General features: G+C 43.5%; 1 long non-coding RNA gene across 1 annotated transcript; it reads left to right on the top strand.

The window, feature by feature from the left end:
- The first annotated feature begins 2,097 nt into the window (after positions 1 to 2,097).
- LOC118372855 (uncharacterized) lies at positions 2,098 to 8,302 on the top strand. Its single transcript, XR_008079078.1, has 3 exons — positions 2,098 to 2,424; positions 4,519 to 4,602; positions 6,568 to 8,302. It is a non-coding gene; the product is annotated as an uncharacterized LOC118372855 (long non-coding RNA).
- Positions 8,303 to 16,160: the final 7,858 nt, after the last annotated feature.

Raw genomic sequence — 16,160 nt, 5'->3', positions numbered from 1 at the left:
AAAAGTATAATCATTTCAAATCCCTTATATTAAGGAACCCAGATGGCACCATTTTCTTATTTTTTTAATGTATTTACGGAAAGCCAGGGGCACACTCCAACAATTCAATTCAAGGGGCTTTACTGGCATGGGAAATATACTTTAACATTGCCAAAGCAAGTGAAGTAGATAATATACAAAAGTGAAATAAACAATAAAAATGAACAGTAAACATTTCACTCACACTTGTTCCAAAAGAATAAAGACATTACAAATGTCATATTATGTTTACACTCAGACATTTGAAAATAAGAATATGTTCTTAACTGACTTGCCTGGTTAAATAAAGGTAAAATAAAAAAAATTTAAAAAATCACTTACAAACAAAGCATTTGTGTTTAGTGAGTCCGCCAGATCAGAGGCAGTAGGGATGACCGGGGATGTTCTGTTGATAAGAGTGTGAATTAGACCATTTTCCTGTCCTGCTAAGCATTCAAAATGTAAAGAGTACTTTTGGGTGTCTAGGAAAATGTATGCAGTAAAAATTACACTATTTTCTTAAAACTTCTTTAGGATCAGTGTCCCTTCCACGGGACGGTTGAGCTAACGTAGTCTAATGTGATTAGCATGAGGGAGTAAGTAACAAGAACATTTCCCAGGACATAGACATATCTGATATTGGCAGCAAGCTTAAATTCTTGTTAATCTAACTGCACTGTTCAATTTATAGTAGCTATTACAGTGAAATAATACCATGCTATTGTTTGAGGAGATTGCACAATTTTGAATTAGGCACATTTGGAAAGTCTTGATACAACATGTTGAACATAAATGCAATGGTTCATTGGATCAGTCTAAAACTTTGCACATACACTGATGCCATCTAGTGTCCAGAATCTAAATTACACCTGGGCTGGAAAAATACATTATGGCCTATCTCTTGCATTTTAAAGATGATGGTACAGAAAAATACAAAATAATGTTTTTTTTTTTTAATGATCTTTTACCAGATCTATTGTGTTATATTATACTACATTCATTTCACATTACCATAAACTTCAAAGTGTTTCCTTTCAAATGGTACCAAGAATATGCATATCTTTGCTTCAGGGCATGAGCTACATGGCAGTTAGATTTGGGTATGTCATTTTAGGCTAAATTTAAAATAAAAAAGGGGCTAATCCTTAACAGCTTTTTAAGGAATCTAGTGAAGTAAAAGTAGTCAAAAAATATACATGGTAAAGTAAAATACAGATACCGACCAAAAACATCCTAAGTAGTACTTTAAAGTGTTTTTACTTAAGTACTTTACAGCACTGGTAGTAGGTACCAGGCTCATTGGTTGGAATGTAAAGAACAGCAGTGATGCTGTCAACAGTTTGACATGTTTATCAAGAATAGTCCACCGCCCAATTGACATCCAGCCAACTTGGAGTCAACATGGGCCAGCATCCCTGTGGAACGCTTTCGACACCTTGTAAAGTGCATTCCCTGACAAATTGAGGCTGTTCTGAGGGCTAAAGTGGGTGCCACTACATTATTAGGAAGGTGTTCCTTGTTTTGTACACTCAGTGTGTTAGTCTCCAGCATTATTAAGCTTGTGAAAAATACATCAATTTACAGTGCAGTAAAACCGGCGTTTAAGTTGTTAGAATGTCAACTTCTATTGCAGTGACCCACCTTCCTGGACAGGTGAGTTTAAATGGGTATAATGGTTTAAAGTGAGTCCAGGGGTTAAATACCTGCCGTTAAAATGTCAGCGGGAGTACGAGTGGATAAAATCACAAAATGATCGAGGTATACTACAGTGTGTAGTATAGTATTCTACAACAGTGTGTAGTATAGTAATCTACAGTTTACAACATAATTATATAGTAAATGCTGCAGCATTCTATTGTAAACTGTAGCATTTTTTATGTGTGTTTGTGAATACCTTGAGTGTGTGTGTTTGTGGGCGTTAGTGACTTAGTCCTATGTGACGCTCTACACACCGCTTTACGTAATGAGGGGATTTTGCCTCTGCTCCATCTCCTCCTCTAATTTCTTCGTTCCCCCCTCCCTTCCTCTTCTTTCTCATTGTTGCTCTCATCCTCTTCTTCCTTCTCCTCCTCTCTCTCATTCCTGTCTCTCCGAAGTCAAGCTGTGAGTCTTTGTCAGAAAGGAACAAGTGATCTAGCTCACTCCTTTCCTCTTTCTCTCTCTCTCCCTCCCCTTCCATCTCTCTCGCTCTCTCTCTCTCTCTCCCTCCGCTCAACATTCCTCTTTCTCCTGTTCATCACTCCTCTCTCTCTCTCTCTCTCTCTCTCTCTCTCTCTCTCTCTCTCTCTCTCTCTCTCTCTCCCTCTCCCTTTCTCTGGTTCACACCCTCCTCTCCTCTCCCGATCAGTCTCTATGTGAAGGGAGTTCCGTATAGTTACAGACTCGGCTGGAAGAAGAAGAAGCAAGGTAGGGGAACACACCTCCCCCCTCTCTTTTCCTCTCTATTTCTTCCCCTATCTCTAGTTCACTCTTTCTTTCCCTCTCTGTCATGTGTCTTTGAGAAACTCAGAGATTAAGTTGTTTCCTCAGCTGTTTGAAAGACATTCTCACACTCCGCTCAGTTTATTCTGCCTCTCTCTCTCCCTATTGCTATTTCAGCCCTTTTCACTTTCTTTCTCTCGCTCCCAATTGCTCACTCTATCTCTGTCTCTCTTAGTCACCATGCATACATCTGCTGCATGTTATGAGGTGGTGTCTACTGTAGTATATGAGGGGTCAAACCCTGTCTTTATTACAAAGTCATTTGTGATTGTGGTTTGGGTTAAATAGAGATTGTCTGTGATACAGATAGTTATACTGTTGCGTGTGTATGAAAGAATGTGTGAGAGACAGAGAGTGGTAGAGAGGAAGATCTGAATTTTTATCTGGTTCTCTTACAGACAGAGCACTCCTTACTGAAGGAAAAACTAAATAACTGTCGAAAAAATGTGTCAGTAGGTGTGTATGTGCGCGTTCTGGCGTGTGTGTGCGCGCATGCACTATGAGATTCTGATAGAAATAGCTGGCAGTGCGGTAGAATTAAGGTGCTCTTGTCTAAGGCAGTGTGGAAGTTTTTTGGTGTTCTTGTCTAATGCAGTATGGTAGTATTTGGGTGCGCTTGTATAAGGCAGTGTGGTAGTATTTGGGTGCGCTTGTATAAGGCAGTGTGGTAGTATTTGGGTGTTCTTGTCTAATGCAGTGTGGTAGTATTTAGGTGCTCTTGTCTAAAGCAGTGTGGTAGTTTTTAGGTGCTGTTGTCTAAGGCAGTGTGGTAGTATTTAGGTGCTCTTGTCGAAAGCAGTGTGGTAGTTTTAGGTGCTCTTGTCTAAGGCAGTGTGGTAGTATTTGGGTGTTCTTGTCTATGGCAGTGTGGTAGTATTTAGGTGCTCTTGTCTAAAGCAGTGTGGTAGTTTTTAGGTGCTGTTGTCTAAGGCAGTGTGATAGTTTTAGGTGCTCTTGTCTAAGGCAGTGTGGTAGTATTTAGGTGTTCTTGTCTATGGCAGTGTGGTAGTATTTAGGTGCTCTTGTCTAAAGCAGTGTGGTAGTTTTTATGTGCTGTTGTCTAAGGCAGTGTGGTAGTATTTAGGTGTTCTTGTCTATGGCAGTGTGGTAGTATTTAGGTGCTCTTGTCTAAAGCAGTGTGGTAGTATTTAGGTGTTCTTGTCTATGGCAGTGTGGTAGTTTTAGGTGCTCTTGTCTAAGGCAGTGTGGTAGTTTTTAGGTGCTGTTGTATAAGGCAGTGTGGTAGTTTTAGGTGCCCTTGTCTAAAGCAGTGTGGTCGTTTTTAGGTGCTGTTGTATAAGGCAGTGTGGTAGTTTTAGGTGCTCTTGTCTAAGGCAGTGTGGTCGTTTTAGGTGCTCTTGTCTAAAGCAGTGTGGTCGTTTTTAGGTGCTGTTGTATAAGGCAGTGTGGTAGTTTTAGGTGCTCTTGTCTAAGGCAGTGTGGTAGTATTTGGGTGTTCTTGTCTATGGCAGTGTGGTAGTATTTAGGTGCTCTTGTCTAAAGCAGTGTGGTCGTTTTTAGGTGCTGTTGTATAAGGCAGTGTGGTAGTTTTAGGTGCTCTTGTCTAAGGCAGTGTGGTAGTATAGCCATGATGTGACCACACTCTGTAGGGACTGATAGGGTTACTTCTGCGGCAAGACCGTCTCGCTGTGTGGCTATACCTCCACCGCTGACTCGCTCTTGGGGCTTGCGTGTAATCAGCCGTGTAGATGTCTGTGTTTGTGTGTGCGTGCGTGCAAGTCTGTGTGTTTGTGTGTGTGTGTGTGTGTCTTTCCACTTAAGCAATGGAAAGTGCGTCTAAAATCTGTTTATAGGTACTAACTCATATTAGACGTGTGCTACTTTTTCCCCTCCCTCCCTCCCTCCCTCCCTCCCTTCCTTCCTTCCTTCCTTCCTTCCTTCCTTCCTTCCTTCCTTCCTTCCTTCCTTCCTTCCTTCCTTCCTTCCTTCCTTCCTTCCTTCCTTCCTTCCTTCCTCCCTCCCTCCCTCCCTCCCTCCCTCCGTCCTTTCCCTGGGCAGGTAGTAAAATGGATTGGTGTCAGTCCGAGCGATGGAAAGGGCAGAAAGTGGAAGAGAACAGATCCCAAAGAGAACTTCAAAGAGGTAGGAGCCCCTTTAAATAGACCTCTATCTCAAGCTCTCATAGTCTCAGTGTGTTCTGTCTGTCAGACACACTGCTTCCTATAGTGGTCTCTCTATCTAAGGCTGTCTGCGCTCTCTCTCTTTCTCACTCTTTCTCTGTACCTCTCTCTGTGCATTTGTACATGTGAACATGTGTGCATGTCTTTACCTAATCTGCATGTCACTGGGTTTTGGGCCAAGGTCAGGTATCAGGGTCAGGGATTAGAGGTCAGAGATTAGCTGAGGTCAGATTGCGTGTTAATGAGGAATTCCCCAAGGACAACACACACACACCTGCATCACTAATGAGCAAGAACCAATCTATTACCCACCGAGGGTTAGGAACCTTCAGCCTATATTTCCTGCCTGAAATAATGAACCTCATGGGTTAGCTGCTACTGACCATTTTAAATGGAGGGTGTAGCTTGTCACAATATATTATAAAACAATATAGTTTAAAAACTTGTAGCCAAGGTTGTCCTGAAAAGAAAATGGTAAAACTCTTCATTGTGAGGCTAAATACACTGAGTGTACAAAACATTATGAACACCTGCTCTTTCCATGACAGACTGACCAGGTGAATCCAGATTAAAGATATGATCCCTTATTGATGTTAAATCCACTTCAATCAGTGTAGATGAAGGGGGGTGACCGGTTAAAGAAGGATTTTTAATATAATAATATAATATATGCCATTTAGCTGACGCTTTTATCCAAAGCGACATACAGTCATGTGTGCATACATTCTACGTATGGGTGGTCCCGGGAATCGAACCCACTACCCTGGCGTTACAAGCGCCATGCTCTACCAACTGAGCCACAGAAGGACCAATGTGTTTAAGCATTGAGACAATTGAGCATGGATTGTGTGGAATTCAGAAGGTGAATGGGCAAGACAAAACATGTGCCTTTGAACAGGGTATGATAGTAGGTACCAGGTGCACCGGTTTGAGTGTGTCAAGAACTGCAATGCTGCTGGGTCAATAGTTTCCTGTGTGTGTCAAGAATGTTCCACCACCCAAAGGACATCCAGCCAACTTGACACAACTGTGGGCAGCATTGGAGTCAACATGGGCCAGCATCCCTGTGGAACACTTTTGACACCTTGTAGAGACCATTCCCTGACAAACTGAGGCTGTTCTGAGGGCAAAAGGAAGTGCAACTAAATAGTAGGAAGGTGTTCCTAATGTTTTGTACACTCAGTGTTTGTCAACGTGTGTCAAATGTGTACGTTGTAAGCTAAAGGCACTTTGTGTGTGTAATTAGTTCCACAGCCATTTGTGCAGGTAAAATGCCCAAATAATAATTTCTAGTTGAATGAACATATGAGACCATTTGAGCAAACACATGATTTTCAGTTGATCGAATATCTGCCTGGGTTTTCTCATGTTGGAGCTAATGTTGGGCCAACTAAAAATGTTAAGTTCAGGTAGCACTTTGACTGAAAAGTTGAGTAAACAAAAAAGAAGCTGTGGAACCAGTTAATTAATAATATTTACAGTTGAAGACGGCAGTTTACATACACTTAGGTTGGAGTCATTAAAACTAGTTTTTCAACCACTCCACAAATTTCTTGTTAACAAACTATAGTTTTGGCAAGTCAGTTAGGACATCTACTTTGTGCATGACACAAGTCATTTTTCCAACAATTGAGTTCCTGTATGTTGTTATGATCACACCACGACTTGTTAATCAGTGCATGCACAAAGTGACTGGTGTGTTTACGGACATATTCAATCAATCCCTATCCCAGTCTGCTGTTCCCACATGCTCCAAGAGGGCCACAATTGTTCCTGTCCCCAAGAAAGCTAAGATACCTGAGCTAAACGACTATCGCCTACTCACTTCCGTCGTTATGAAGTGCTTTGAGAGACTAGTCAAGGATCATATTACCTCCACCGAACCTGACACCCTAGACCCACTCCAATTTGCTTATCTCCCCAATAGGTCCACAGACGACACAATCACAATCACACTGCCCTAACCCATCTGGACAAGAGGAATACCTATGTAAGAATGCTGTTCATCGACTACAGCTCAGCATTTAACACCATAGTACCCTCCAAAGTCGTCATTAAGCCCGTGACCCTGGGTCTTGACTCCCCCCTTTGCAACTGGGTCCTGGACTTTCTGACGGGCCGCCCCCCAGGTGGTGAGGGTAGGAAATAACATCTCCACCCCGTGTGTGAAAGGAGTGTGCAAGGAGTCCTACAAACCTGACTCAGTTACACCAGCTTTGTCAGGAGGAATGGGCCAAAATTCACCCAACTTATTGTGGGAAGCTTGTGAAAGGCTACGAGAAACATTTGGCCCAAGTTAAACAATTTATAGGCAATGTTACCAAATACTAATTGAGTGTATGTAAACTTCTGACCCACTGGGAATGCGATGAAAGAAATAAAAGCTGAAATAAATCATTCTCTCTACTATTATTCTGACATTTAGAATTCCATAAAGTGGTGTTCCTATCTGATCTAAGAAACTGAAATTTTACTAGATGTCAAGAATTGTGAAAAACTGAGATGAAATATATTTGGCTAAGGTGTATGTAAACTTCCAACTTCAACTGTAGTTGAAACAACTAGATTTGTATTTTTTACAGTGCACACTGAGGGGCAGCAAAAGGGTATCTTCCTGTGGGAGGGAGAGTGTGGAAATCAGGCCCCATGAAAGAATAGCCAATTACTGCCTGCCTGGCAATGCACCTCAGCCCACCCTACCCCTTTCCACCTCCCTCCTCAGGCCTCTTCCCTGTGGCCCATCATCGCTGCCTCCCTCTCTCTATCTCTTTGTTTCTGTGTACAGAGGGAGCCCCTAGATGGGGCCAGGTGTATTTAATATTAGTCCTTCATGTACTTCAAACGCGCCTGCCCCCATCCTCCATCCTCTCCTCCCCCCATCTGTCTGTCACAGGTTTATAAATCACCAAGCAGACCGGCTCTGAAAAACAGAGGATGATAGGAGAGACGGAGAGGGGAAGGAGGGGAGAATAAAGGTAGAGGAGATAGCAGGAAGTGGAGAGAAGACGGGGGATGAAAGATGGGGAGAGGTGATATTAGAGAGGGTGGTCGGGAGGGAAGAGAAAGGTGAAGGGGCAGAGAAGATAGGAGAGAAGACAGTCGCGAGGAGAGAAGGGGTGAGAGAGAAGTGCTTGGATGATAGTGGAGTAGGAGGAGAAAAGGATGAGAAAATATTTGACTTGAGGATGACGACAAAAGATGAGAGACGAGAATGGAAGAGACAAGATGAGACGAGACAATTGGGTGTCTATCCATGTCCTGCTAGAGGTAACAGTGAGCTCTATTACCATCAAGTAGGGTAGGGCTTTGCTAGGGAGTTGTGGACATAGGTTGTAGACAGGGGTGGTGGATGGATGGAATCCCATGACTCCAGATCAGAAGGTTGTGTGTTTGATCCCAGTGGTCTACACTTGTTTTGTATTTTTTGGTTTTAACCCTATTCCAAACCATAACCCTTACCTTAACCATTCAGAATGAGTGCCTACATGTAATGTTTTAATCATATCCAAAACCATAACCCTTCATTTGGAGCTGCTTCACAATTTGACATTTTTAGAAATGGAATGATACTGAGCAGGAGGAGTCAACCCAGGGAGTGAAAAAACGTTGGAGCAACTTCGAAATTTTACATTTGAAGAAATGTGGAAAAGTGTCTAATTCTATAGTGAGAGCTTGTTGAACACGTCATAGATGACTGGTGTACACACACACACACACACACACACACACACACACACACACACACACACACACACACACACACACACACACACACACACACACACACACACACACACACACACACACACACACACACACACACACACACACACACACACACACACACACTTAAATGAGGGTTGCTTTAATAGAGCCAGAATGTATTACCTCTTTCCTTGCTTTTATGTGCCGTGAGTGCGTGTGTGCGTGCGTGCGTGCGTGCGTGTGTGTGTGTGTGCGTGCGTGTGTGCATACATGTGTGTGTACTTATATATGTGTTTGTGTGTCTGTTTCTGTCTGTATGTATGTGTGGGTGTGGGTGTGTGTATCAGGGGCCTGCTGAAGGATATTAGTCATGCTCTCATGGTAATGGGCCTAATTTTGTTCTCATTTTCATCTGTGGTCGGTGTAATGAGGGTCTGTCTGCCCCTGCTAACCAGCCCAGGAAGCCCTGTAGGCAAAGGCAGTCTGGGTCCGGCGGGCAGCGGCTTCTTTGGTCGTCATCCCAGTCACAGACATTCTCCAGATGCTGTGCAGGATTTTGTGCTAGCCCAACACTAAAACACCTGACTCAACTTATAGACGGATAGATTATAATCACCAAGCCGTTGATTAGTGAAATCAGGTGTGTGAGAGCTGGGCTGGAACAAAAGCCTGCATCCCATGATGTTCTGTTTTGCTTGTCTATGGAGCCTCTCTTTGCTGTACACTGCATGGGGAAAAGGGGAAAAAGGGTGAAATGAGTCTCCAAGCAGCACAATATCACACAATATCACCTGATTCACACCAAGGTGACGGCATGTCCTATAACTCACATCACTAATCACAGTTTATAGGTTGCCAAAGCAATGGGCACAACGCATATCGGTCCCCTCCCTCGGCTGCCTCCTGAAGTCAAGTCTGCTACTCTCTGTTCATCATATATGCACAGTCACTTTAACGATACCTACATGTACAGTGGGGCAAAAAAGTATTTAGTCAGCCACCAATTGTGCAAGTTCTCCCACTTAAAAAGATGAGAGAGGCCTGTAATTCTCATCATAGGTACACTTCAACTATGACAGACAAAATGAGAAGATAAAAATCCAGAAAATCACATTGTAGGATTTTTTATGAATTTATTTGCAAATGATGGTGGAAAATAAGTATTTGGTCAAAAACAAAAGTTTATCTCAATACTTTGTTATAGACCCTTTGTTGGCAATGACAGAGGTCAAACATTTTCTGTAAGTCTTCACGAGGTTTTCACACACTGTTACTGGTATTTTGGCCCATTCCTCCATGCAGATCTCCTCTAGAGCAGTGATGTTTTGGGGCTGTTGCTGGGCAACACAGACTTTCAACTCCCTCCAAAGATTTTCTATGGGGTTTAGATCTGGAGACTGGCTAGGCCACTCCAGGACCTTGAAATGCTTCTTACAAAGCCACTCCTTCGTTGCCCGGGCGGTGTTTTTATGATCATTGTCATGCTGAAAGACCCAGCCACGTTTCATCTTCAATGCCCTTGCTGATGGAAGGAGGTTTTCACTCAAAATCTCACGATACATGGCCCCGTTCATTCTTTCCTTTACACAGATCAGTCGTCCTGGTCCCTTTGCAGAAAAACAGCCCCAAATCATGATGTTTCCACCCCCATGCTTCACCGTAGGTATGGTGTTCTTTGGATGCAACTCAGCATTCTTTGTCCGAGTTGAGTTTTTACCAAAAAGTTATATTTTGCTTTCATCTGACCATATGACATTCTCCCAATCTTCTTCTGGATCATCCAAATGCTCTCTAGCCAACTTCAGACGGGCCTGTACTGGCTTAAGCAGGGGGACGTCTGGCACTGCAGGATTTGAGTCCCTGGCGGTGTAGTGTGTTACTGATGGTAGTGACTGCTTTGTTACTTTGGTCCCAGCTCTCTGCAGGTCATTCACTAGGTCCCCCCGTGTGGTTCTGGGATTTTTGCTCACTGTTCTGTTTTTGCTCACTGTTCTTGTGAGCCCCAGATCGAGGGAGATTATCAGTGGTCTTGTATGTCTTCCATTTCCTAATTTTATTTTTTATTTTTGTATTTTACCTTTATTTAACCAAGCAAGTCAGTTAAGAACACATTCTTATTTTCAATGACGGCCTAGGAACAGTGGCAGTGGCCTGTTCAGGTTTGTACCTTGTCAGCTCGGGGGTTTGAACTCACAACCTTCTGGTTGCTAGTCCAATGCTCTAACCACTAGGCTACCCTGCCGCCCCTAATAATTGCTCCCACAGTTGATTTATTAAAACCAAGCTGCTTACCTATAGCAGATTCAGTCTTCCCAGCCTGGTGCAGGTCTACAATTTTGTTTCTGGTGTCCTTTGACAGCACTTTGGGCTTGGCCATAGTTTGGAGTGTGACTGTTTGAGGTTGTGGACAGGTGTCTTTTATACTGATAACAAGTTCAAACAGGTGCCATTAATACAGGTAACGAGTGGAGGACAGAGGAGCCTCTTAAAGAAGAAGTTACAGGTCTGTGAGAGCCAGAAATCTTGCTTGTTTGTAGGTGACCAAATACTTATTTTCCACCATAATTTGCAAATAAATCAATTAAAAATCCTACAATGTGATTTTCTGGATTTTTTTCTTCTCATTTTGTCTGTCATAGTTGAAGTGTACCTATAATGAAAATTACAGGCCTCTCTCATCTTTTTAAGTGGGAGAACTTGCACAATTTGTGGCTGACTAAGTACTTTTTTGCCCCACTGTACATACTACCTCAATAAGCCTGACACACCGGCGCTGCCGGAATCGCCCTTCACTCCGGCGCTGCTCCCTTCCATTCGGGGCCCTCTGCTAGGGTCCCCAGTCCGAGGTCGGCGGCGAGGGTCGCTGCTCAGAAGGTGCCACTTAAGTGGGCCGAGACTATGATGGAGTGGGGTCCACGTCCCGCGCCAGAGGCGCCACCGCGGACAGGCGCCCACCCAGACCCTCCCCAATAGGTTCAGGTTTTGCGGCCGGAGTCAGCACCTTTTTTTTGTGGGTGGGTGGGGGGGTACTGTCACATTCTGACCTTAGTTCTTGTGTTATGTCTTTGTTTTAGTATGGTGAGGGTGTGAGTTGGGTGGGTAGTCTATGTTCTTTTTTCTATGTTGTGGTTTTGTTTTGGCCTGGTATGGTATGGTTCTTAATCAGAGGCAGGTGTCGTTCGTCGTCTCTGATTGAGAATCATACTCAGGTAGCCTTTTCCCACCTGTGTGGGGTGGGTGATTGTTATGTGTATCTGACCTTACAGAACTGTTTCATTTCGTTCTTCCTTCACTGACATAAGAAGCGTGATTAGCCGGTTTAAATTACCCTGAAGTTGTGGACATGCGCCCCATAATTAAGAGAAACTGACTGTTATCAGTCCGTAGATCAGCATGTTTCTCCACGATCTTATCATTTTGTCAGCTGAGCACAGCAGCTGACTGAGGAGGCTACTGCAATGACTTGTGGGGGAAGAACAGCTGCTTTAGCAAATCTCATAATGTAAGCGTTAGCACTACTAGCTACCGTAGCTTGCTAGCTAGCTATTGTTGGAAGATTCAACATTGTGTGCAGCACTAAGTAGGTAGCTGGTTGGTTAGCAGTATCGTTTCAGTCAAAATGCTTTCAGTGACTGGCTCAATATTCAGCAAATTTATGCTAGCTTTCATGCCCGTAATCAAACTTCAGAAATACAGCTAATTGAAGCACAATAATCCTTAGCTAGATGTAAAATGGGGCGACTAAGATTTACTCATCAAAAAACATACATTGTTTTAGCTTAGATTAATTCAGACAGTTTTGAAGCGGAAATTGACGATTTCACTTAGGGAATATTTTCAGAATGCTACAGCAGCCCATTGTAGCCTGACAACTTTTGAACTATCCCATGGCTATTTGGGAGATCCGAGACAGATCAGTGCTGGTGGAATCGAGTCAATAAGTCAATATTACTGCATATACTGTATCTTGTAGAGGGAAGGTCAAACATCTATGTGTATGTCTGAAAGACAAAGACTCAATCTATTACTAGACATGTTGACCTCTGCATTACCAGACACTGGATTATCAGACTGGTCTGATGGCGTGAGGTAAAGAATTAAAGAATTACAACTTCAGTGGCATGAGGTACGTCCTAACCTTGTCCTTGGTTGATAGACAGGTTGTGGTATGTGGCATGTTGCGTGCCTGCCTCTGTGATCCCATGTTGCGTTTCCATGTACACACCGTAGTCTCCAGACTGCAATGTGACACACCTGACCAGAGCATGTGAAGTGTTACGGTTAGGAGGAGAGGGGGGACACCACCATAAAGTCATGAGAATTATATTATACGCATGCACACACACACACACACACACACACACACACACACACACACACACACACACACACACACACACACACACACACACACACACACACACACACACACACACACACACACACACACACACACACACACACACACACACCCTTGCACACACAACCTCAAAAGAGTGGATTATCACATTCCACAGAGGGAAAGATTCCTCTCAGCTTAGATTCATGAGGTACAGAGCGAGAGAGAAACAAAGAAAGAGAGAATACTACATTTCTTGCCATTCCAAGTAAAGTGGAATATACCCACCTTATTAAACATATCAACTCGTCTTTCAGCTCCTCTATACACAGAGCTTTATGGAAACAGATGTCTGTCTTGCCTCTCCTTTTAGTTGTCTCTTTCCATTGTAGCAGTGGCCAAAACACTGGCCCATTGACTAGAGAAAACTGTTGTATGAGAAAGAGGGACGGACGTGTTTCCCTAATGTTTAAACAACGTCTGTTTCACTCACCTCTCATATATATAATACTGCTAACCAATAAGTATCTATTGATTTGACAAAACAATTGATTCCCATTCAAAATCCTAACCTTCACCTTAACCTTAACCCTAACCCTAACCTTTACCCCTAACCCTAACCCTAATTCTAACCCTAACCCTAATTCTAACCCTAACCCTTAACCTAACCCCTAAGCCTAAAATAGCCTTTTTTATTGTAGGGACCAGTGAATTTGTCAGAATTGTCCTTGTTTTACTAGACTTGTGAGATATTCTGGTCCCCACAAGGATAGTAAAACCAAAAACACAAACGTACACACACAAACTGTATTCAAACTGTGTATACGTATGCTTTATCTAAGCTGGTACTTGGCACGACACTTTCCTCGTCATCACACTTCAGTTTTACTGTGAAGTTATTTTAAATCAAATCAAAATCAAATCAAATGTTATTTGTCACGTACACATGGTTAGCAGATGTTAATGCGAGTGTAGCGAAATGCTTGTGCTTCTAGTTCCGACAATGCAGTGATAACCAACAAGTAATCTAACTAACAATTCCAAAACTACTGTCTTATACACAGTGTAAGGGGATAAGGAATATGTACATAAGGATATATGAATGAGTGATGGTACAGAGCAGCATACAGTAGATGGTATCGAGTACAGTATATACATATGAGATGAGTATGTAGACAAAGTAAACAAAGTGGCATAGTTAAAGTGGCTAGTGATACATGTATTACATAAGGATGCAGTAGATGATATAGAGTACAGTATATACATACGAGATGAGTATGTAGACAAAGTAAACGAAGTGGCATAGTTAAAGTGGCTAGTGATACATGTATTACATAAGGATGCAGTCGATGATGTAGAGTACAGTATATACGTATGCATATGAGATGAATAATGTAGGGTAAGTACATTATATAAGGTAGCATTGTTTAAAGTGGCTAGTGATATATTTACATAATTTCCCATCAATTCCCATTATTAAAGTGGCTGGAGTTGGGTCAGTGTCAATGACAGTGTGTTGGCAGCAGCCACTCAATGTTAGTGGTGGCTGTTTAACAGTCTGATGGCCTTGAGATAGAAGCTGTTTTTCAGTCTCTCGGTCCCAGCTTTGATGCACCTGTACTGACCTCGCCTTCTGGATGATAGCGGGGTGAACAGGCAGTGGTTCGGGTGGTTGATGTCCTTGATGATCTTTATGGCCTTCCTGTAACATCGGGTGGTGTAGGTGTCCTGGAGGGCAGGTAGTTTGCCCCCGGTGATGCGTTGTGCAGACCTCACTACCCTCTGGAGAGCCTTACGGTTGAGGGCGGAGCAGTTGCCGTACCAGGCGGTGATACAGCCCGCCAGGATGCTCTCGATTGTGCATCTGTAGAAGTTTGTGAGTGCTTTTGGTGACAAGCCGAATTTCTTCAGCCTCCTGAGGTTGAAGAGGCGCTGCTGCGCCTTCTTCACGACGCTGTCAGTGTGAGTGGACCAGTTCAGTTTGTCTGTGATGTGTATGCCGAGGAACTTAAAACTTGCTACCCTCTCCACTACTGTTCCATCGATGTGGATAGGGGGGTGTTCCCTCTGCTGTTTCCTGAAGTCCACAATCATCTCCTTAGTTTTGTTGATGTTGAGTGTGAGGTTATTTTCCTGACACCACACTCCGAGGGCCCTCACCTCCTCCCTGTAGGCCGTCTCGTCGTTGTTGGTAATCAAGCCTACCACTGTTGTGTCGTCCGCAAACTTGATGATTGAGTTGGAGCGTGCGTGGCCACGCAGTCGTGGGTGAACAGGGAGTACAGGAGAGGGCTCAGAACGCACCCTTGTGGGGCCCCGTGTTGAGGATCAGCGGGGAGGAGATGTTGTTGCCTACCCTCACCACCTGGGGGCGGCCCGTCAGGAAGTCCAGTACCCAGTTGCACAGGGCGGGGTCGAGACCTAGGGTCTCGAGCTTGATGACGAGCTTGGAGGGTACTATGGTGTTGAATGCCGAGCTGTAGTCGATGAACAGCATTCTCACATAGGTATTCCTCTTGTCCAGGTGGGTTAGGGCAGTGTGCAGTGTGGTTGAGATTGCATCGTCTGTGGACCTATTTGGGCGGTAAGCAAATTGGAGTGGGTCTAGGGTGTCAGGTAGGGTGGAGGTGATATGGTCCTTGACTAGTCTCTCAAAGCACTTCATGATGACGGAAGTGAGTGGTACGGGGCGGTAGTCGTTTAGCTCAGTTACCTTAGCTTTCTTGGGAACAGGAACAATGGTGGCCCTCTTGAAGCATGTGGGAACAGCAGACTGGTATAGGGATTGATTGAATATGTCCGTAAACACGCGGCTGGGGATGCCGTCTGGGCCTGCAGCCTTGCGAGGGTTAACACGTTTAAATGTCGTACTGATGGTGAGTTGACGCTGATCTTATATTCAGTAGTTCTTCTCGACTGTATGTAATGAACCCTAAGATGACCTGGGGTACTAATGTAAGAAATAACACGTAAAAAAACAAAAACCTGCATAGTTTCCTAGGAACGCGAAGCGAGGCGGCCATCTCTGTCGGCGCCGGTTGATCATTTAAGGAAGATCATGAGTGTAAAAGGCATAGTATAACTGTATGGGAAGGAAAGGTTCAGGATTTTATAGTAGGACAGACAGTGAGAAGAAAGTAGGATGTAGACACAGATTTGAAGAGACCCAGAAAGAGAAAGAGAAAGAGAAAGAGAAAGAGAAAGAGAAAGAGAAAGAGAAAGAGGGACATGGAGAGAGAGAGATAGAAATAGACAGAGAGAGCTAGATTGAGATATAGAGATGGGAAAGAGAGATATAGAAAGAGAGATCTAGAGCTAGACAGAGAGATAGATATAGAGCAAATCATGAGAAAACAAAAAGCAAATCATGAGAAAACAAAAAGAAAATTACTTGACACATTGGAAAGATTTTTTTTAAACAGAACAAACTAGAATGCTATTTGGCCCTAAACAGAGAGTACACAGTGGCAGAATAC

This window comes from Oncorhynchus keta, chromosome 25 (assembly GCF_023373465.1).
Source record: "Oncorhynchus keta strain PuntledgeMale-10-30-2019 chromosome 25, Oket_V2, whole genome shotgun sequence".
Taxonomy (NCBI): domain Eukaryota; kingdom Metazoa; phylum Chordata; class Actinopteri; order Salmoniformes; family Salmonidae; genus Oncorhynchus; species Oncorhynchus keta.
The sequence above is the reverse complement of the archived record's forward strand: the minus strand, read 5'-3'. Positions and strand labels throughout refer to the sequence as shown.